Here is a 22,905-nt window from a genome sequence, read left to right as displayed (position 1 = left end):
TAACCAGACAGACATGTAGTTAATCATCACCTAAATTTAGAAGTCTAATTTGTTGATATCTTCCTTTTCGGATGTCCATATGAATTAACCCAGTTTGATGCTATTGTTGCCGTGCCCACGCAGACATTTAATGCTTCAGTAAGACGGGGCAAGAGAGGAAAGGGGCCGCTATCGCCTGTCACTCTCTTTAACCTCCCCGCTGCAACGGGGTCGCAGCCTGTGACTGCAATTACCCGGAGATCTTCACAGTCCACATGAATTGATAAGGACTGTCCGAACAGAACGTAGGACAGACACACAGACATCTTTCCATTGTATCCCAATTTAGATCATAAAGGCCTGATCATTCATTTAGAATGGATGAAATGGTCCCGTGTGGCTCAGTTGGTAGAGCATGGCGCTTGCAACGCCAGGGTTGTGGGTTCATTCCCCACGGGGGGACCAGGATGAATATGTATGAACTTTCCAATTTGTAAGTCGCTCTGGATAAGAGCGTCTGCTAAATGACTTAAATGTAAATGAAATAGTGTTCGTTTGGTGTGGCTGGAATCGTACCAGGTGTATTTTAAAGGGTAAGGATCATCATGACACCCTAGCATGACTGAAGTAAACCCCACAGCAGACAGAGTAACATAATGCCAGTCCATTCATAGGGCCCATATTTATATAGCATCTCAGTGGTGATTTAGAATCAGTTTGACCTTTTAGATCACAATGAATAAGGTGGGCAGGGGGAACCTGATCCTAGATCAGCACTCCTACTCTAGGATGCTTGATACATACCTCCGGCCAGAATCGAATCCCATGCTTAGGACAGGCACGGTAACAGAGGTGGGTTAGAGTGGGTCTTTCCTCCTCTTGCCAGTCCCTCTAGTCAACAACATTTGCATTCAGTGCCCTGTTAGCAGCTGGCTCCTCTTCTCTCCTCTCTCTTCCTATCCCCTCCTCTTCCCCCCTCTCCTCTCAATGCCCGTGACAGGAGAGAGAGAACGGATGAGTCAGGAGAATGACGAAGATGCCTGCAGCACAGCACTCATATGAGAACCGAGGCCATGTCACGAAGTAGCAATGCATGAGCACAATTACATAGTCCGCTTTAATAATGCAGTTCTTCGCATGAGGTAAGAGGACATTGTCGGCGTTTTAAAGCTTGTACTGGAGGATAAGGTTTTTAATTGAGTGCCCATACAGGGTTTAGTGTAGACCCTAGGTAATGTGCAGCGTATGGTAGGTAATGCAACACATGTTTATTTTTATGTGTGAAGACAGACAGAAATGTGGGTATATTCAATTAACACTATCATTTAACTATAACATTATATGTGCAGCTAGACTGGAATTTGTTGATTTTCCTCAATTATTGTCTCAAATACTGTATTGACGTACTGGACTATAGGGTGACCTCTGACCCTTATAAAGTGGACTCATCGGTGCTCGTCCATTGGGCGACGGGTCAGGTGCATCCTGTCTATGTTCCAGAGGATTCCCACTCACTCCCGCACATTAGTGTAGTCTGCCTGGCTGTCACTCACTCGCTCAGGGAGATCCCTCCCGTGCCGTGAGAGCTGCTCCTGCTGCCTATTTTTAAGTCAGGAGATTTATTTAAGAGCCCATTACACAAGATTAACCGTGGAGGTACGCCTATAAATGGAACTGAGGAGCCTATTCGTGGATGTCTTCCTAAAGCAGGCAGCACATCTCCCTAACAGACTAAACACTGTCTTTCTTTAAGTGCTCTGTCTGGCTAAGTGATGAATAGAACTTAAAGGGGAAAGAGTGGCTTCTTTTACAATGAATCCTGTAGGGGCTGATAATTGGGAGAAGGATTCTTAAACACTCTCATCACTTTAAAGTGCACAGTGGATATAATGGCTAGTACCCTACAGCCTATATTAAGCTCATCCAAAACGAGCCCAGGACAAGCACACGGGCGGTGATGCCCCAATCCATTCAGGGAAAGTATTAAATGGATGAAAAGTTGTATCTACTAAGAATTAGTAGATAGTAATTCACTCCCAAAGTTTCGTATTTTCCTTCCGCTGAGGAGAGTTTCTCCATGCCACATGGTTGCGAAATTCTGGTAACTTTCCCAAAATGTTCGATCCCGAGTGGAAGATCAGCAGGGAATAAGCAAGAAATATGGAATCCTTATTCTGGGATTAGTTTAAAACCTGGGAATTTTGGAAAGATTACCACAATTTTGCAACTGTAGTCAAACAGTAGGCACTGGCCTTTGATTCAACATGGTCTGTGACAGTCAAAGACTTCAAAAAAAGTTCTTAGTGAAATTGTTTGATTGGAATTGGTTAGCACTATAGATGTAGTGTTTTGGGGAAACCAAAATGGCACCCACCAGCCACTCTGCTGAAAAAACAGCATAGACTAGCCTTCGTTGTCTTTCACTGGTGACCAGCGTAAACTGGCTTGCAAAGTGATGTCTAATTCCTATTGGAATCCAGCTTGAGTAGGGACATCCAACAATTACAACTTTCATTCACGCACAATCTGCATTCAGAATGATTGCCAGGGTTAGAAAGATTCATTAATGAGATTACCTAAACCATCTACAATAAACTTGAACTGCGATTTCAGTAACAGGTGCAATAAATCCAACTAAGAAATTGGATTAGTTTAGAAAGATTTATGCTATTTATCTTTGTGTAGCATAAGACTAATTAATTGATTAATTCATCAATCAATGTAAGCTACATGCAAAAACATAGATATTGAAACAAAACATATAACTGCAATAGAGAATGCTGGGATATATGATAATATTGGGCATTGCTTTTGGAGCTCCCGAGTAGCACAGCACTCTAAGGCACTGCATCTCAGAGCAAGAGGTGTCACTACAGTCCCTGGTTTGTATCCAGGCTGTATCACATCTGGCCGTGATTGGGAGTCTACCACAAAATATAGCTTACGTGTTGTTAACAATATAAGTCAACCCAGTCTGTTGCGCACTCATCGGTTTTGTTACTAAAGAGCTTTGGGCCAGTAACCAAAAGGTTGCTGGATCAAATCCCCGAGCAGACAAGGTAAAAATCTGTCGTTCTGCCCCTGAGCAAGGCAGTTAACCCACGGTTCCCCGGGCGCCGAAGACGTGGATGACGATTAAGGCAGCCCCCCACACCTCTCTGATTCAGAGGGGTTGGGTTTAATGCAGAAGACACATTTCAGTTGAAGGCAGTCAGTTGTACAACTGACTAGGTATCCCCCTTTCCCCTAAACATCCAACCCGTCTATTGCTGTATAACTGAATGTATAACTCTCTTGGGCTTTGAACTCACAACTTCTTGTTAGCTAATGACTTGACTTTCCTGCTACACTACCAGGTCTGTGAGCATGACAGAGATAGGCAACAGATTTAATGGCAAGAATATATTTCTGCACTTTGCTAAACATTGCCCATAATCAAGTCAATAATTGTCAGATTATCTGACAACACCAATGCTCAGGGACACTTGATGTAAAGTGTGCATAAATGCTTTGGGGATTTGAACTTGCAAGCTTTTGGGCAGAAGTGCATTTATGTTTCAGCAGTGCCACCAGGTACATCTTTATTACCAAGAACATACACTGAGTGTACAAAACATTAAGGACACCTGCTCTCTCCATGACATAAGCTGACCTGGTGAATCCTGGTGAACGCTATGATCCCTTATTGGTGTCACTTGTTAAATCCACTTGAGACAATTGAGACATGGATTGTGTATTTTCTGAGGGCAAACGGGAGGTGCAACTCAATATTAGGAAGGTATTCTTAATGTTTTGTAAACTCAGTGTATTTCCACACACTCAAAATTAGGGTACAGTTAGGGTACAGTGGTGAACCCTGGGGACCAAAAAAATCAAAGGTACTTCAGAGATACACATAGGAACAGTTCCTTTTGTCATACATGTGCGGATAATCTAGTATAATGGTACATTTTTCTACCCAATACTTTGACTATAAGGTACAATAGTCACTGCACTTTGAAATGTAGGTAGGGCTCATTAGCATATTTGGGGGCCTGAACTAATAAATGTGTATTTGTGCCCACCGTCAGTGGAAGTGTTGTACCCGTTTGTGGTTAATGGTTATGTCCTCAAAGGTTGAGCACATCTTTTAAAACAGTCAAATATCTTTGTAAGAGCATATGACATTAAAGAGCTGCACTGCTGAAATGTTACTGTGCATTTCACAGTAGTTTAATGGAATTAGGTTACCTGGAAAATCCCATACAATGCATTACTGACTACCATGCTCTATATTTTCAAGTATAGTGGTAGCTGCATCATGTTATGGGTATGCTTGTAGTTGTTAAGGACTGGTGAGTTTCTTCAGGATAAAAAGAAACGGAATGGAGCTAAGGACAGGCAAAATCCTAGAGGAAAACCTGGTTCACTCTGGTTTCCACCAGACACTGGGAGATTAATGTTCCTGAGTGGCTGAGTTACAGTTTCGACTTAAATCTACTTGAAAATATATGACATGACCTGAAAATAGTTGTCTAGCAATAGACAACAACCAATTTGACAGAGCTTGAAGAATTGTTTTAATAATAATAGGCAAATGTTGCATAATCCAGGTATGGAAGCTCTTAGATACTTAGAAATCTATTTAATTTTGAATGCAGGCTGTAACACAACAAAATGTGGAATAAGTCAAGGGGTATGACTACTTTCTGATGGCACTGTAAATCAATATAACAAGGGGGGGACTCATGTGAGATTCAACCCTTGCCAAAATCTGCAACAATTATGTGGACTAGGCTCTTTACACAGAGATAAATTATACCAGTACGGCAAATACACCTGATAGTTTCTTTGATGATACTTAGGTGTGATAAGGATACTTACATACATGAAAAGGTGTTGGAACACTTACAACTACTTTGATGATTTTAATTGGCTGATGCACTTGTGCCAGTATATAATCAGTGCCACCTGTTGAGGTTAGCATAGGGCTAAGTTGTACCAAGTTGTGTGTTTTTGAAGACCCCTCTGGCAAGAATGCAATATTTTTTCTAGATTTGAACCCCATACACCTGAAACCCCAGCTCTCATTGGTAGTCGCCACTGGGATGACATAGCGTCAACATCCGCTCTTAGACTTTCTGTCCGTGTTATCTGGTGGAAACCCAGTGTCGCCAATTTTTACTTTGTAGCAATTAGGGAAAATCCAACGGAGTCGGAAATTTGAGACTGTGGATGCTGGTGCGATAACAGTTACGGACAAGATTGAAGATAACTCGATTCCATTTTAGCAACAATTTCTTCAGAACTGGTAAAAAATGTTTATATACATATGTTATAATACTCATGTTGTCAGCCAGAAAGGTAGCTAACATTACCAATGTCAAGGTAGCTAGCTAGCTACATGGTTGATAATAGCTAACGTTACTGTGAATTTCCCTGCCTGGTACAAAATAGAAGTATGATGATAGCTTTAGTACATTCGTTTTCACACTTGCGTAAAGAAATCTGTGTAAAATAATACGTTTGGACTATCATAGTTCTGCATTCATTGAAAATAACTCTTCTGCATGAAAATCCTTATTGGTAAGACATAAAATACCATGTAGTGAGCATTACAATACAATCCTAATAACAGTGTTGTGTAAGTTACATGCTTTTTCTGTAGGATTCCAGTTTTGAAGAGGGCACATGCAGGGGCACAGGCAGGGTTGCAGAAAGAATTGGAGAGGAAGACCTTGAAAGGGCTGCTCGAATGCAAGAAGACAGAGATGAAGGTTAGTAAAAATATTTCACCTGTGGTACGGTTTACTCGCTTCACAACATTCTAATCACATCGCACAATATTTGGCTGCAGTCTGTAATTTCATGTTGCTTTTTTTCTTATCATTACAGGCTAAATTACAAGAGCTGTCCTTTGAAGAAAGGGGAGATGTTCTGGAGCTGGCCGCTTTCCGTCTATCTGGAGCGATTTTTGACATCATGGAGTACCGGAGAGCTATCCCAGGGACTCCGGACAACCTCGCTGGCGCACCTGCATGAATTGCAGGGAGACTCCTGCACCTTACAACACACAACTGCTGCCATTTCACCACTGCAATATACCATGTATTTATTACTAAGTATGTTTACATAACAGGTTAACACTTTTCACAACTACTCTGTACTTTATTCTTCAATTGGATCCCAATTAGGAAAAAATACACCATTTGATGATATCTTTGTAAGTCGTTTTTTTTCTTCTTGGTCTGGGTGGTATTAGTTCAGTACTTTATCAGAATGTTTCCCTTACACTGTGTTTTGGTTATTTTGAGGAAGGTTACATAGACTACCTTGTATTCTTGTTTATCTCCCTAATAAAACTATTTGACCTGATCTGTTTAATATTGTGTTTTTGTATTGTATTTACACCAGGGTAGCCCATCCATCTTTCTGGATATCTACCCACCTGTAGGTCTGCTAATTTGAAGTGTAAACTGTCAAGAGCATAGATATCCAGGAGAAAATAACAGTTTAGTAAATAATGCTAAAATCATTCCAAAAGTACAATAATGATGACTGTATGCTAGATTTTAAAAAATGCACAAGTATTGTTCTTCACAAGTTTGTTGCCCACACAAACTTCCCTTATTTATATAATACAAACTCAGCAAAAAAAGAAACGTCCCATTTTCAGGACCCTGTCTTTCAAAGATAATTTGTAAAAATCCAAATACCTTCACAGATCTTTATTGTAAAGGGTTTAAAAACTGTTTCCCATGCTTGTTCAATAAACCATGAACATGCACCTGTGAAACGGTCGTTAACCACATGGCCAACATCCAGTGAAAATGCAGAGCACCAAATTCAAATAAATTACTATAAAAATTAAACTTTCATGAAACCACACATGCAATACACCAAATTAAAGCTACACTTGTTGTGAATCCAGCCAACGTGTCAGATTTCAAAAAGGCTTTACGACGAAAGCACACCAAACAATTATGTTAGGTCAATACATAGTCACAGAAAAACACAGTCACAAAAAGCAGAAATAGAGATAAAATGAATCACTAACCTTTGATGATCTTCATCAGATGACACTCACAGGACTTCATGTTCAACAATACATGTATGTTTTGTTCGATAAAGTTCATATTTATATCCCAAAATCTCAGTTTACATTGGCGCGTTACGTTCAGTAATGTTTTGCTTCCAAATTATCCGGTGATTTTGCAGAGAGCCACATCAATTTACAGAAATACTCATCATAAATGTTGATAAAAGATACAAGTGTTATGCATGGAACTTTAGATAAACTTTACGGAAAAAGCAAACCATGCAATAATCTGAGTACGGCGCTCAGAGACCAACACAACCCAAGAAGATATCCGCCATGTTGGAGTCAACATAAGTCAGAAATAGCATTATCAATATTCACTTACCTTTGATGATCTTCGTCAGAATGCACTCCCAGGAATCCCAGTTCCACAATAAATATTTGATTTGTTCCATAAAGTTAATCATTTATGTCCAAATACCTCCTTTTGTTAGCGCGTTTGGTAAACAAATCCAAACTGACGACGCGCGTGCAAATCCAGCGGAAAGTACGGACGAAAAGTCCAAAAAGTTATATTACAGGTCGTAGAAACATGTCAAACTAAGTATAGAATCAATCTTTAGGATGTTTTTAACATCAATCTTCAATAATGTTCCAACCGGAGAATTCCTTTGTCTTCAGAAAAGCAAATGGAACAGAGCTCGCATAAATGATGAGCTCACAAGAGCTCACATGAACGAGCGTCACGAGCTCAAAGCATTCTGCCAGACCTCTGACTCATTCCCCTCTCATTCGGCCCCACTTCACAGTAGAAGCATCAGACAAGGTTCTAAAGATTGTTGACATCTAGTGGAAGCCTTAGGAAGTGGCCCATAGCCCACATGGCCCATATCCCACTGTATATTCAATAGGGAATGAGTTGAAAAACGACCAACCTCAGATTTCCCACTTCCTGGTTGGATTTTTGCCTGCCATATGAGTTCTGTTATACTCGCAGTTTTAGAGAAACTTCAGAGTGTTTTCTACCCAAATCTACTAATATTATGCATATATTAGCAACTGGGACCGAGTAGCAGGCCGTTTACTCTGGGCACATTTTCATCCAAACGTGAAAATGCTGCCCCCTATCCCAAAGACGTTTTAAGACACTAACAGCTTACAGACGGTAGGCAATTAAAGTCACAGTTATGAAAACTTAGGACACTAAAGAAGCCTTTCTACTGACTCTGAAAAACACCAAAAGAAAGATGCCCAGGGTCCCTGCTCATCTGTGTGAATGTGGCTTAGCCATGCTGCAAGGAGGCATGAGGACTGCAGATGTGGCCAGGGCAATAAATTGCAATATCCATACTGTGAGACGCCTAAGACAATGCTACAGGGAGACAGGACGGACAGCTGATCGTCTTCGAAGAGACAGACCACGTGTAACAACACCTGCACAGGAGCGGTACATCCGAACATCACACCTGCGGAACAGGTACAGGATGGCAACAACAACTGCCCGAGTTACACCAGGAACGCACAATCCCTCCATCAGTGCTCAGACTGTCCGCAATAGGCGGAGAGAGGCTGGACTGAGGGCTTGTAAGCCTGTTGTAAGGCAGGTCCTCACCAGACATCACCGGCAACAACGTCACCTATGGGCACAAACCCACCGTCGCTGGACCAGACAGGGCTGACAAAAAGTGCTCTTCACTGACGAGTCGCGGTTTTGTCTCACCAGGGGTGATGGTCGGATTCGTGTTTATCGTCGAAGGAATGAGCGTTACACCGAGGCCTGTACTCTGGAGCAGGATCGATTTGGAGGTGGAGGGTCTGTCATGGTCTGGGGCGGTGTGTCGCAGCATCATCGGACTGAGCTTGTTGTCATTGCAGGCAATCTCAACGCTGTGCGTTACAGGGAAGACATCCTCCTCCCTCATGTGGTACCCTTCCTGCAGGCTCATCCTGACATGACCCTCCAGCATGACAATGCCACCAGCCATACTTCTCGTTTTGTGTGTGATTTCCTGCAGGACAGGAATGTCAGTGTTCTGCCATGGCCAGCGAAGAGCCCGGATCTCAATCCCATTGAGCACGTCTGGGACCTGTTGGATCGGAGGGTGAGGGCCAGGGCCATTCCCCCCAGAAATGTCCGGGAACTTGCAGGTGCCTTGGTGGAAGAGGGGGGTAACATCTCACAGCAAGAACTGACAAATCTGGTTCAGTCCATGAGGCCACACCAGACACTTGACTGTTACTTTTGATTTTGACCCCCCCTTTTTTTCAGGGACACATTAATCCATTCTGTTCGTCATATGTCTGTGGAACTTGTTCAGTTTATGTCTCAGTTGTTGAATCTTGTTATGTTCATACAAATATTTACACATGTTAAGTTTGCTGAAAATAAACGCAGTTGACAGTGAGAGGACGTTTCTTTTTTTGCAGAGTTTATTATGTTTGGTTGTAGGCCCACCTCTTTCAACAACATTTCTGAGTACTCTGTAGGTTTTTACACTTTCTGCGAACCACCAAGTCTGACAACAGGGAAAGCTCAGGTCCTTCCCAGCTCAAAGGTGTGCTTACTGCACCCTGTGTTGCGTGGCGACGTCTCCTCGAAATTGTAGCTGCTCAGCCGTTGGTGGTGGCACTTCATGGGGTCTTGGGTCATCTGATCACAGGATACTTTTCCTTTGTTAGCCCCAATTGAGAGCCCAGTTTTCTCAACACTGCTCACTGAAGTTCTGGGATATAGGTGTAGTCCGTTGCAGTTTTCAATGTGTAGACACTTCACCCTTTGAGACTTGTTAGAGTCTCCTTTAGGTGAAAGAGAATAATATTTGGTTGTCTATGGAATTTCATTACTATCAGTGCAGAACTGTAGTGTTGACATCTGTTGAAAATATAACAGTGATATCATGTATTGTAATGAGTTCTAATTATTATTTTTTAAACATTTTTATATCATACAAATCTTTTTCACAACCGAGAGGACAACTAACACTTACATCTTGTTGCTCTACGTGTGTCATCAATCAAGCCTCCGAGGACTGGAGTTGACCATCCCTGACCTAGATCAAGGTTTCCCAAACTCAGTCCTGGGGCCCGCCCTGGGTGCACATTTTGGTTTTTGCCCTAGTACTACTAACTCATCATCAAGTTTTGATTATTTGAATCAGCTGTAATTCAAACGTGCACCCAGGAGGGCCCACAGGACTGCGTTTGGGAAACCCTGCTAGATCAGAGATAAAAACAAGCTAGTTTCAGAATGTCGCGTTGTACAACAGCTGACTAAAGATGGGGCCATTCAGATCAAGAGCGCGAGATGTGCAGTTGAGATTGTTCGCTACAGTAACGGTGCCGCTTTACAATTCTGTGATGAAACGTTGAAACAAAGTTGCCACTTGTAGAAAACACGTGTCACGAAATACATACACCAGAAACAGGGTACACTTTTTTGACTGAAATGTCAGCAAGCCAGGCTAGCTATTTACAGCATAATAGCTAGCTAGCTCTCTGCTTGGCTAGCTGCTTCGCTGAACACAGAATGTTAGCGCACTGTTCTTTGAATGGCTAAATGGATCTGTCTCGTCGCAAGACTTTGGCTATAGTTGACATGTTGAATCTTGAATAGTCCAGCCAACGACATGAGACGTTCTAAGACTAGACTGTTCAGGTCAAATAAACCTTTGCATCTCATCATATGTATCTGAATTGGGCATTGTGGCTATTCGGTACACTTGTGTAAACTGAGGTAGCTAGCTAGACAATATGAGCATGGCTCTCAGACCACAGACATCAGAAATATAACACAAGGTCAAGTAACGTTATAAAGTCAGGTTGACTCCCAAGTAATCAGCTCCACGGCCATCATTATCGTATTTTCCAGCATGCTCTATTCCAGTTACATCTTTTGAATTGTTTGTTTTAATATCTGTGTTTTTTTAATGAATCAATTAATGTATCTAATGCCGACACAAAGATAAAAAACATGTATTTTTCTAAACCAAGCCAATCTGTTAGTTGGACTTATTACTGAAATAGTTGTTCCAGTTTAGATGGTTTAGGTAGTCTCATTCAATCTGTTCTCTAACCCTGACAGTTATTCTGAATGCAGATTGTGGGAATACACTCTTGCTAGATTCCAATAGGAATTAAATGTCACTTTGCAACCAGGGTAATGTGACTTGATGTTGGTTTTTCTTTAGTTTATGCTGAGTCCAAAACACAGTGTAGTCTGGTCACCAGCAAAAACACAATGAAGGCTGGTCACCAGCAAAAACACAGTGAAAGCTGGTCACCAGCGAAAACACAACGAAGGCTGGTCACCAGCGAAAACACAGTGAAGGCTGATCACCAGCAAAAACACAACGAAGCCTGGCCATCAGCGAAAACACAACGAAGCCTGGTCAGCCAGCATAACCAGTTGGACCATGCTGGTCAGATGTGCTTGACCTGCTAGACCATGCTGGTCAGACCAGCAAGACCAGCATCCGACCAGCACTGACCAGTGCTGGTCTATGCAAGTTTTTTCAGCCGGGCAGAGAGCTTCTTCATTTTCTCTCTTCATTTTCTCCCTCATCTTGAGTTTGAGAAATCCCCCCAAGTGTAATGCCAATCTTCACAGCAAAGGAACCCTACTGGGAACACCCTGCAGTGTAATGGTGAACTACTCATTGCCACGTGTCTGTGAGCATCCCACACGCTGCTCTCTCTCTCATTGCTGTGAAAGTCAGCCTTTTATTCATTAGGAAACATGTCATCTCGACTGCATGACGGATGGGGTGTTTGTGTGTTGGTCGGCATGGACAGCCAAGCCAGTAGGCAATTTTGATGCTTGGTTATGTGTGTGTGTTTCACAATATGTAACCTCAGCATGTTATTCAAGTTTTCGCCAAAAACTTGGTATTGGATTATTTGGGTCTGTTTACTGAATGTATCTATTTGTATGTATTCCATTTGGAGGTTGTTGCGTATCTACAGTATACACTATGCGTCTGTCATTTTGGTCTTTATCATTTATGTATATTAAGAGAAGGACAATTAAAAGGGATATACTGCGGTTCACAATTGTAAAAGCCTCTAGCCACTACTTGTTGAGTAACAGTATGCTCACAATAGGCATTGGCTATTAGAAAGACTCAGTAGTATGTCTGTACAGTAAGAGTTACTGAAGCCATCCACGAGGCACAGTCCCATTTACATATAACATAAAAGCTCCACACTGTGTTTGTTAAACAACCGTTTTACACGTTCAGCAGAAACAGGCACAAGGCCTTGCACGTTGACAGAGACCATGTTCCGCCCGCGCGTCTCTCTCTCTCTGTTTCCCGCCTGGATTAATCACGTCCTCCCACTGCTCGTAAATAAAGTCAAAAGGGAAGTGGGCCCTCTGATGTAGTCATAACATATACGCTGTGGATTGATGTAGGGCCCTTGTGCTGAGGTTACGCGGAGGAATGAACGGCGATGTGAGCCAAAGCAGGGCCCTAAAACTCTGCCAGATTTAATTTCATGCTTGGCCGAGCACGGCCTCTGAGACGGTGACATTTACATGGCCCTCTATAGCACCGCCAGTCGCTACAAGCCCACGGCACTGGCTAAATCAGGCAGTACTGCGGCCAATGAATGGAGAGGGGGAGAGAGAGGGAGCGAGAGAGAGAGAGGTAGAGAGAAAGGAGTGAGAGAGAGGTAGAGAGAAAGGAGTGAGAGCGGGTAAGAAACACATGGAGAGGGAGAGAAAGAGGGAGAGCATGGAAGATACACATGGAGGGAGAGAAAGGAATAGGGAGAAAGAAGGGTTTATTACAAAATGGTCCATATGATATTAGCAGCGTCCTCTTTCCTGTGAAGGAATGTCTTTGGAAGCATCCACAGATCCCCTCCATCTCAGTCCGTCCCCTCAGTCTGGCTTCACACCTACACTATGCCAGGATTCATTAGCTTCTAGCAACTCATTGGAGTTGCTGCTTAGACATTCTGCCACCATCTTGTTTTTCCCATAACAGAGGTTAATGTGCCAAACCACTAAATTATGCAGTGATAATTCATCATCACTGCCCCCTTGCCATTGCTCTGAGACGATACCGAATACGGGCTGCAATATTGGAGCTGTGTCTCGCCTGCCAAGACCTTTTGCAAATGATTCGCTGTAAAGTCGTTTGCCATCTCTCACTTGTAATTACACACGTTAACGGGTAGCAACATTTAAAGAGAAGTTAATTAAGAAAATATCATTACAATGCAATGAGATTGTACATGGGAAATAATGATGTTGCTCATCATGGGGGATGGGGGATTGTTAGTCATTCCAGAGCCAGCTTTTCCAGGGATTACTGCAGGAATCCATCCAGGGACACCTTGGCTGCATCTCATATAGCATCCTATTCCCTACATAGTGCAATACTATAGGGCTCTGGTCAAAAGTATTGCACTATGTAGGGAACAGAGGGCCATTTGGGAAGCAGATTTTGGGACTACAGATAGTGGCCTCACTGACCTGCTGACCTCAGTGAGGCAGTCGGACAACCCGCTGACCACTTCTCCATCTCTGATGATCACTTGATCACATGAATCCATTTTGATTTGGTTATGCTCTACCAGTGATATAGGCCTCAATTCCATTGGACTGTGTATTTACACAATATCTATTTTTTACCACATTCAAATAAAATCACAGCATGTTTTTGGGGTACTGTGCAAACCTATTACTAATACCAGGTAGACTCCCCTAACTAGTAGAAGATGTCCACACAATAAGTGTTTGCAGGCTTTGTAAACAAACACACTACGTCAACATTGCTATCGCAGGTTTGATTGAATTGAATGAGTTGCTTACTGTCATGCTCTCCGTTCTCTCTCGTCCCCATGTTCAGTTCATTCTCTGGTTAACTCTGTCCCTGGAGAATGTCTCTGTAAGACTCAGGTAGTGCACCATAAAGCAGATAGGGTGCCATTTGGAATGGGCACAGTGAGAAGATTCATACTTGGTGAGTGTGTTGGACAACACTTAGGGGAGCCCTCTAGGCAGCATGAAAACATTCCCGCTCTCCTTAGCTGATTATGGTCTTGTAGCTTTCACAAGTCCTCCAATGAGCTTTGCAAATTGGGAGACAAACAATGTATGCTATACATAATGATAATGATTTCAGAATTCAGACAGTGCCATGTTTGCTTCTCTCTCTCTCTCTCTCGCTTCTCTGTACTCAGCTCACTGTGAATAATCCGCTGTGTTGCCAGATTGGCTAGAGTTCTCTGTCTTTAGTCAAATCCAGCAGAATGCTTTTGTTTTGTTCGCTTATTTGTGTTCCTGTGATATGTCTTCCCAGGTGGTATGAAGCCTTATGACTGGCTGACTAATTGTGTAAAAATAGCAAGTGCCAAGGAATACAAATAGGACTTTGAAGCAGAGCGATGTACAGTATGATAGCCTTCACTGTACTTGTCAACATTACAGAAAAAAAGGGAGGGAGGGGCAATTCCATTGTTATGCATGTGACATTTGCACGCAAAATCACAAACTAAATGTCTCAGAATGAACATATAAAATGTTAATTGCAAGCTCAGGTTGACAAACATCATGTAACCAATGCATGGGGGAAGGAGAGATTAGAGAGAGAGGGAAAGGTAGATGAATGAGAGATAGTTGTAAAAAAAAAAGAAAAAAAAAAGGGTTGAGAGAGAGGGGGGGGGGGGTTAGGTATCATTGCTACAGCCCAGGGCTCATATTCAAAAAGCGTCTCAGAGTAGGATCAGGTTCCCCCCTGTGCATGTAATCTTATTCATTATGCACTCAAAGGCAAAACTGATCCTAGATCAGCACTCCTATCTTAGACTGTTTATGAATATGACCCAGGCCTGGCTAATCTCAGCGATTCTGTGTTATGAAGACTCAGTGGACCTGTCAAGCTGATCACTCTACTCTGCACGCTAACCCACCAACGTGCTAACGGAGTGTCTTATATAGTCGCCATGATGGAGCTTGCTAAGCACCGTAAAGAGGTGGTAACCAAGTTATGGAATCATTAGTGAGTGTGTATCTCAGCAGGACATAGAGAGAGAGGGAGCGGGAGGAAGCTACAGTCTGACAGATGGTCGTGGCGTGTGTGTGTGACGCCATTGGGCGTGGCGATAGTGTGTGTGTGTGTGTGTGTGTGTGTGTGTGTGTGTGTGTGTGTGTGTGTGTGTGTGTGTGTGTGTGTGTGTGTGTGTGTGTGTGTGTGTGTGTGTGTGTGTGTGTACATTTTGGTATGAAGTGCTTGGTGTGTCAGGATTTGGAGGTTAAATGCAAAATGAAATATAATGATTCAAACAAAATCGCACAACATCCTCCTGGAGAGAAATATAACTCCTATTATTTCCTGTTTTCTGGCAAGCTCAAGCCACGATGATGTGGAAAACTAGATCATTTTGATCTGATGCTCATCAATGAGTCTGGATTGGGCCAACGCTGGAGGAAAGTTATGTCGGACGTGAAGATAAAGCTTTGATTCAGGTCTTAGTGGGCTGATATATTATTTGCCACGCAGGCGTTTTACTCGAGTTAAGAAACTCAGTTGTTTCCTCTCGTGAAAGACGTTGAGAAATAATGGTGAGCCTAACAAAGCTCTGGTGTTGTGTTTTTCTTCTTGCTGTAGTGTAGCATAGTATTTAGTCCATGCCAATTCATTTCTCTTTATCCTTAGTAACATTTGTATCATCTGTGACTTTTCATCTGTGCCACACTGGCATGTGTTATTATTTAAAAGCCTTTCCGCTTGTTATTTAATCATGTCTGTATCGGAATTAATTCAATTCAAACAATAATTCAAATGGAACTCAACAGAATGCCATGTTTGCATTCATTCGAGGATTATCTCTTGGCTTTCAGATGATCATTTATCAAATTAAGTCTGTAGGATTACTGAAATCACAGGATAAATCAACTGTGATCAACATTGATCTTTGAGCATTTTCTGCCTCGCTTGCCTCCAACCAAAACAAACCTAAAGCCAGTGAAGTGTAAGTAAACTAGAACAAAACGAAGTTTGTCCATTCATCAGTAAGCTTGTAAACTGGCTACCGAGAGGGGGAGGTGAACGTGGAGGAAAAGGGAGGTGAGGTAGGGGTGTAATGGTGCTCTGAAGCCAAAACAAGTCCAGTGCCAAGGAGTAGAGGCAGGGAGCGAGGGATCTGGGCCAAAAATACTATTTTCTAATGCCCAGGATGGATGGATAAATGGATCGAGGGAGTGATGGAGCAATAGATGAATGGATGAATGGATGTAGTGGACGAAGGCTTGCCTGATCCATGAGCCTAGATGTATTTAACATCTCTCCCAGTGGAGCCGTCTTCTTACTTCCCATATGGCACCCTATTCCCTATACAGTGCACTCATTTCTACCAGAGCCCTATGGGCCTTATAGGAAATGCTTATTTTCGTTTTCTGTTGCAAAACATTTTTCTACGTTGTTCACTCATGTATGAATGAACAACCCTGGTTCAGGTCTCTTGCCTGACTGTGACAGCCTTTAATAAAGTGGTCTTGAAGGCACATTTTGTTATTTGTTATTGCACTGTTGTGCGTATGTGTTAGGTAGGGTAGTGTGCAACAACCTATGAACACATGCTACACACAACATGCATCTGAGATACTGGTGATTGGTTTTTCACAAGCCTTTTCCAACTGTTTTTAGGTGCAAACTCAAAAACATACCTGCCCCCTCCCCCCAAGACTCCCTCCATTCCCAACAACAACATGGGGCCAGGAGAGAATTAGTCACCATTCTAAGGCTGTGTCCCAAGTGCCACCCTATTCCTTATATAGTGCACCACTTTTGACAGGGCCCATTGTAAGTGCACTATATAAGGAATAGAGTACCATTTGGGACACAACCTAAGTCCCCTTGATAAAGACTCCTGTGTTCTCTCTCTCAACCCTCACCCTTGGTCAGAGGGGGGGGCTTGGGTGATGTCTGGATTTATTAGTCATTTCATTAGTGGGAAGGGAAAGGTCACGAGCGGCGGGGCTTGGGTGTGTGTGTGTCGCTAATTGAGCACAAAATGGTGAGACAGCTGGAGGACAGGCATCAGTCTGTGTGTGTGTGTGTGTGTGTGTGTGTGTGTGTGTGTGTGTGTGTGTGTGTGTGTGTGTGTGTGTGTGTGTGTGTGTGTGTGTGTGTGTGTGTGTGTGTGTGTGTGTGTGTGTGTGTGTGTGTGTGTGTGTGTGTGTCCTGAGTTTGAGCCATGGACTATTGTAGAATTAGCCAGCTTTAACTGCTTTTCAATTAATTTACTGAGGAGGCTTTGAGGTCACAAAGCCCAAATATTGAGCAAAATAATATCGCCCTTGGTAGTTTTTTCTAATCATTACATTTGTATCATTGTGATTCCTGAAGATTCCATGAAGATAGATATCGATATGTCTAGAATTCAGTTTCCATTTGTAGAAGGAGAGATATGATAATTATACACACTATAGTGAAGCATATCAAATTCAATTGAATGCCTGGAATACTAAGAGTCAGTGTGAATGGAATGTGTGTATTGACAGATGGTGGAGTGTGTGCGTGAGTGTGTGCGTGTGTGTGTGTGCAGAATGAACGTGTCACTGTGTGAGAGATATCAGTGTGTGCAGCTCCATTGAGGAATGAGATCAGCACCATGGACAGCGTCTGTGTAGCCAGGCTGTATGCTGGTTGCTGTCCCTTCTCTGTCCCCATGCAGCTCTGTGTAATGTCATAGCTGTGTGAGAGGGGCCGTGAGGCACCACAGGGCTGACCCTTACGCACACACCCTGCCTGGGGAGAAAGAGAAGGGGGCTCCCACCGGTGTGTTATTGTGCACTCGCAAGTTGTGTCTCTGCGATTCTATAGTGCTGATCTGTGAGGCTGCCAGCTGGCTGTCTGATAGGCTGAGCTCATTGTAACAGGATAGGAGTGTGTGTGTGTGTGTGTGTGTGTGTGTGTGTGTGTGTGTGTGTGTGTGTGTGTGTGTGTGTGTGTGTGTGTGTGTGTGTGTGTGTGTGTGTGTGTGTGTGTGTGTGTGTGTGTGTGTGTGTGTGTGTGTGTGTGTGTGTGTGTGTGCGCGCCTTCGTATGCTTACGTGTATTTACATGTACGTATGTGACAAGATTGACCAAACAGCTCCTGCTGACGCACTGAGCAAACACAGGCTCTTAGAATGCAAATTGAATTTGGCTGCATTTGTTTCAATTTAAACGCCACCTGTTGCTTTATCTTTTCAATTCGTCCTAGCTCTGACACCTCAGCAATGTACAGGAAGTGTTTATGGAGAAAACGCTGCTATGGGCACTGCTCCGAGAAGTGTTGTTTGATCAGCTGGAAATAGGATACCTGCAAATACCCCACTACATTCAGATAGTTTTTTATGTTGTTAAACATAAAAAGGAAAGTGGTGGCTATATAAAACAATATGCAACTTGTTCTTTACGTTGTAACAAATAGCTGTACATTTACAGCAACACTTTTACAGTAATGCTATATTACAGTATTGTAAAGAGCAGTGCATTATGGGGGCTTTACGGCATTCCACTCCAGCAATTGCTGTAATTATACAATACAGTAGTACCTGTTTTGCTGTATATATACAACAGCATACAGTGAATTATGGTGCATTGTGGGAAAATATTGCCGGCAGCAAAATTGTCTCTCATTAACATATTTTCAGGCGTGCCTTACAAGAGGCTATATTTGTTTACCCATTAGTGAGATTGCTGTACCCCACAGGATACAGTACCATGCCACATTTTGGGGGGATTTTTCCTGTAAATCTACAGTAATTTACTTACTGGCTACTGTGCTGCTAGTAATTTACTGTAATTCAGTACCACACCCACAAAATACTTTACCATACCATGTTTTTGGAATTAACAAATATTTTCCTGTAAATCTGCATTAATTTACTGGCTACTGTGCTGCCAGTAATTTACTGTAATTCAGTTAGATACTGTAATTTAAGAGTGCCAAAAACCTTTTGTGTGTTGCATGGTGGTGTTGTGGCTCATTAACACATGTTGAGGTGTGTCTTGGAAGAGGTTATACTTGTTGCACCTGTTAGTGAAAGTGCTGTACCAATTTAAGTGATATGTGGTAGTAGTTCCATAACAAATATTGTATTTATTTTATTTAACCTTTATTTAACTAGGCAAGTCAGTTAAGAACAAATTCTTATTTACAATGATGGCCTACCCCGGGCGATGCTGAGCCAATTGTGTGACGCCCTATGGGACTCCCAATCACGGCCGGTTGTGATACAGCCTGGAATTGAACCAGGGTCTGTAGTGACGCCTCTAGCACTGAGAAGCATTGCCTTAGAATACTGCACCACTCGGGAGCCAGGCCCCCACATTTCCCACTCAGAATAGCCTGAAGCCACAGGGCTCTTCGCGAAAGCTCTATTTCCCTACGTGGGAGCATTGCAAACCATAGGTCAGGATTTTTTTACCTGGTTACATGTACATTGAAAAACACAGCAGCTTCTTGGCATGTTTTGTTATTTCTAACAAAAACTGACAACGAAGTTGGCTCTTTTACATTGGGGGTCAATGGGAAAGAATGTTTGTTTTCCCAATTTGTGGGCGTGGTCAAGGGGAATTCCTTTTTGCTACGTGACTATCAACTGAGAGTATATTTGTTGCACCCGTTAGTGAGAATGCTGTTCCAGTTAAGTGATATGTGGTAGTAGTGCCACAAAAATAAGATTGGATATAAGGAACAGATCAGTGTGTCTGAAAGGTTATGAACAGTCAAAATCATGTTTCCATAAAATCTGATGATATTTGGATGAAACCAGATCAAAGTATTATGACCAAAGTCATAATGGTGTAAAATAATAATACAATAAAAAAAACAAAAAAAAACAGAAATGCCTTATTCAGACTCTTTGCTATGAAACTCGAAATTGAGCTCAGGATGTATCCTGTTTCCATTCTTCATCCTTGAGGTTTCTACAACTTGATTGGAGTCCACCTGTTGTAAATTCAATTGAATGGACATGATTTGGAAAGGCACACACGTGTCTATATAAGGTCCCACAGTTGACAGTGCATGTCAAAGCAAAAAACAAGCCATGAGGTTGAAGGAATTGTCCGTAGAGCTCAGAGAGGATTGTGTCGAGGCACAGATCTGGGGAAGGGTACCGAAACATTTCTGCAGCATCGAAGATCCCCAAGAACACAGTGGTCTCCATCATTCTTAAATGGAAGAAGTTTGGAACCACTAAGACTCTTCCTAGAGCTGGCCGCCCAGCCAAACTGAGCAATCGGGGGAAAGGGGGGCCTTGGTCAGGCAGGTGACCAAGCACCCAATGGTTACTCTGCCAGAGCTCTAAAGTTCCTCTGTGGAGATGGGAGAACCTTCCAGAAGGACAACCATCTCCGCAGCACTCCACCAATCAGGCCTTTATGTTGGAGTAGCCAGACAGAAGCCACACCTCAGTAAAAAGCACATAACAGCCCACTTGGAGTTTGCCAAATGTACTTTGCACTAATTGCCGAATCAGAATAATTAGAAGACCAATTTATACTTAACTACAACAACATTCCCAGTAATGGTTACAGAAATGACTGTGATATGTGTATTTTTTTGTCAACCTTAGATGATGCACTAACTGTAAGTCGCTCTGGGCAACAGTGTCTGCTAAATTACCAAAATGTCCATGTGAAAAATGAACATTTGCAAAGCACAACTCTGAGTATTATTCTGATTAGCCCCGCCCTCAAACTATTTGTATTTTCATCAAATTTGGCCTTGTTTAGGGGTGGTGCTCATTAGAATCATACCCAGCAGTGTGCTTTGCAAGTTACATTTTTACATTTTGGTTATTTAGCAGAAGCTCTTATCCAGAGCGACTTACAGTCAATGTATTAAGCTAAGGTCAACAAGAATATACCACAGTCATAGCAAGTAAAAAGATTGTTTCCGTTACCAATAATTTTCTAGTTAAGCGGCCTACATGCAAGCATAAATTTGTATTGGAAATTATAATAATACAAAGTACATTTATTTTAATTAAACTGTTACCAATAGGCTACATGAATTGTAGTTCAGGACAGTGAAATGCTAATTACAAAATAGGTATTGAAATATCAATATCAAATACATGTAACAGAAATACTGCCTGTTTTTGGCACTAGCTACCTGCACTGTACATCTAAAACAGTTAATTTACCACTGTGCTTCCCTTAATGCACTCTAAATTCTAGAATTACAAAATGTTACTGTAATCAGGTGTTCCAGTAATATGCAGTAAATTTGTGTTACAGTAAAGGTCTTGTAAATCTACAGAAATATACTGGCTTCTGTGCTCCCAGTAATTTACTGTAAAAATGACAGGACATGTTTTACAGTGTAGAGTTCAACTTTTTTTTTGTCACGCTTCTAAGATGTATTTCCTTATTTTAATTTATTTTATATCCTCTCCCCCCTTCTTTGGTACATCAAACAATAAAACAAACTGACACATTTTGGCAAATGCACAGCAGACCAGAATTCAACTAAATGAACGACATTGCTTCATTTAGAAGGAAATGTATCAATTTACTATGAATGAGAAGTGTGCTTTTGTACTGTAATGAGTCTAAGAGAGAAGAGGAGCTACGCTCTGTTTCCCAATGTGTTCCACACTATAGCTGGAAAAGCAGACTGAAAGCCTGCATGTCGAAAGCATGAAATACTGGCAGTGGTAAAGACACCCAAAAGCTTTCAGCGGTGCTGGCAGAGATGGGACTATCTGGGAGAGAGCATGCACAGGCAGCAGAAACTGGCTTAGTCAGGGTAATCAGTATACTGCCATGGAGAGCTCTGACATGCCAGGGCTTTTTGTTTAAGGATGCTCCCCAAATGGCACCCTATTCCCTATTTAGTGCACAACTTTTGACCAGAGCCAGGGAATAGCATGTAATTTGGGACGTATATTAGACTCTCATCCTTGGGTTCTGGATAGATCTTTCTCATGACATTGCCAACTCTGTCAAGCTTCTATTCCCAAAGGTTTCGTTTTGGGATAGGCCTTATGTGTTTTTCGATTGGAGGTGTGAACTGTTGTAAGTAATACTGTTTCAAATGGACCTATCTGAGTATGTTAATATTCAATAAGCAACAGTTATACATTTTTATTAAACCACTATGAATAAATTATAAATACTTAGACATGTTTTTTCAAAAATATATCTTTCAAAAATTGCATTAGAATAAAACATTTTGCAATGCGAAAAAAATTACTCTTAACAGCTGGCATAGGATTAAGCTTTCCTGTGAAGGCAACGCGTGTATGCTGTGTTTTGTGCGTGTTTGAACCCAGTTGCCCGAAGTACAACACATGCATTTCCTTGTTGACACAGTTGTTCCGTAAATCATTGTGCATTTGTTTTTGTACAGTGGAAGCATTCCTAGCCTGGTCTGCTAGGCTACTCCTCGCTCTCATTTACATTTGAGTAACTTAGCAGACGCTCTTAACCAGAACAATTTACAGTTAGCGCAGTCATCTTAAGATAGCCAGGCGAGACAACAACACATCACAGTCGTGGTAAGTAGGCTACATGTTTTCGCAATAAATAAGTTAGCAAAGTCAGTGCTCGTAGGAAAAGACAAGCGCATAAGACAAGGGGTGATACGACTGAGTGATATGTCTTATTTAAGATACTCTTTGAAGAGGTCGGGTTTCAGACGTTTTTAGAAGACGGGCAGGGACTCTGCTGTCATAGCATCTGGGGAAGATGGTTTCACCCTTGGGCTGCCCGGGCAGAGAAGAGGTTTGACTGGGCTGAGCAGGAGCTGACCTCCCATAGGGTTAGGACGGCCAAGAAACCAGAGGTGGCAGAACAGAGATGCAATTGTCAGGATTCACCTAGCGGTCATGATTTGGGGCTGTACAAAATCTGTCAGGTGCGCCAAAAAATGAGGGCGTTGATCTGGCAACAGGAGGGCTGC

General features: G+C 42.3%; 1 protein-coding gene across 5 annotated transcripts in view; it reads left to right on the top strand.

Annotated features, from left to right (window-relative positions):
* LOC139532002 (disks large-associated protein 1-like) overlaps positions 1–22,905 on the top strand; it is a 282,607-nt gene that overhangs the window by 27,817 nt on the left and 231,885 nt on the right. Inside the window, exon 1 of one of the 5 annotated variants that reach the window (XM_071329087.1) lies at positions 22,358–22,501. The exons of the other annotated variants lie outside the window; for them this stretch is intronic. The gene's annotated coding sequence lies outside the window, so the exon portion shown is untranslated. Of the gene's footprint in view, positions 1–22,357; positions 22,502–22,905 lie in introns of those variants that run through there. 5 annotated transcript variants of the gene reach the window in all.

Source organism: Salvelinus alpinus, chromosome 10 (assembly GCF_045679555.1).
Source record: "Salvelinus alpinus chromosome 10, SLU_Salpinus.1, whole genome shotgun sequence".
Classification (NCBI taxonomy): Eukaryota; Metazoa; Chordata; class Actinopteri; order Salmoniformes; family Salmonidae; genus Salvelinus; species Salvelinus alpinus.
The sequence above is the reverse complement of the archived record's forward strand: the minus strand, read 5'-3'. Positions and strand labels throughout refer to the sequence as shown.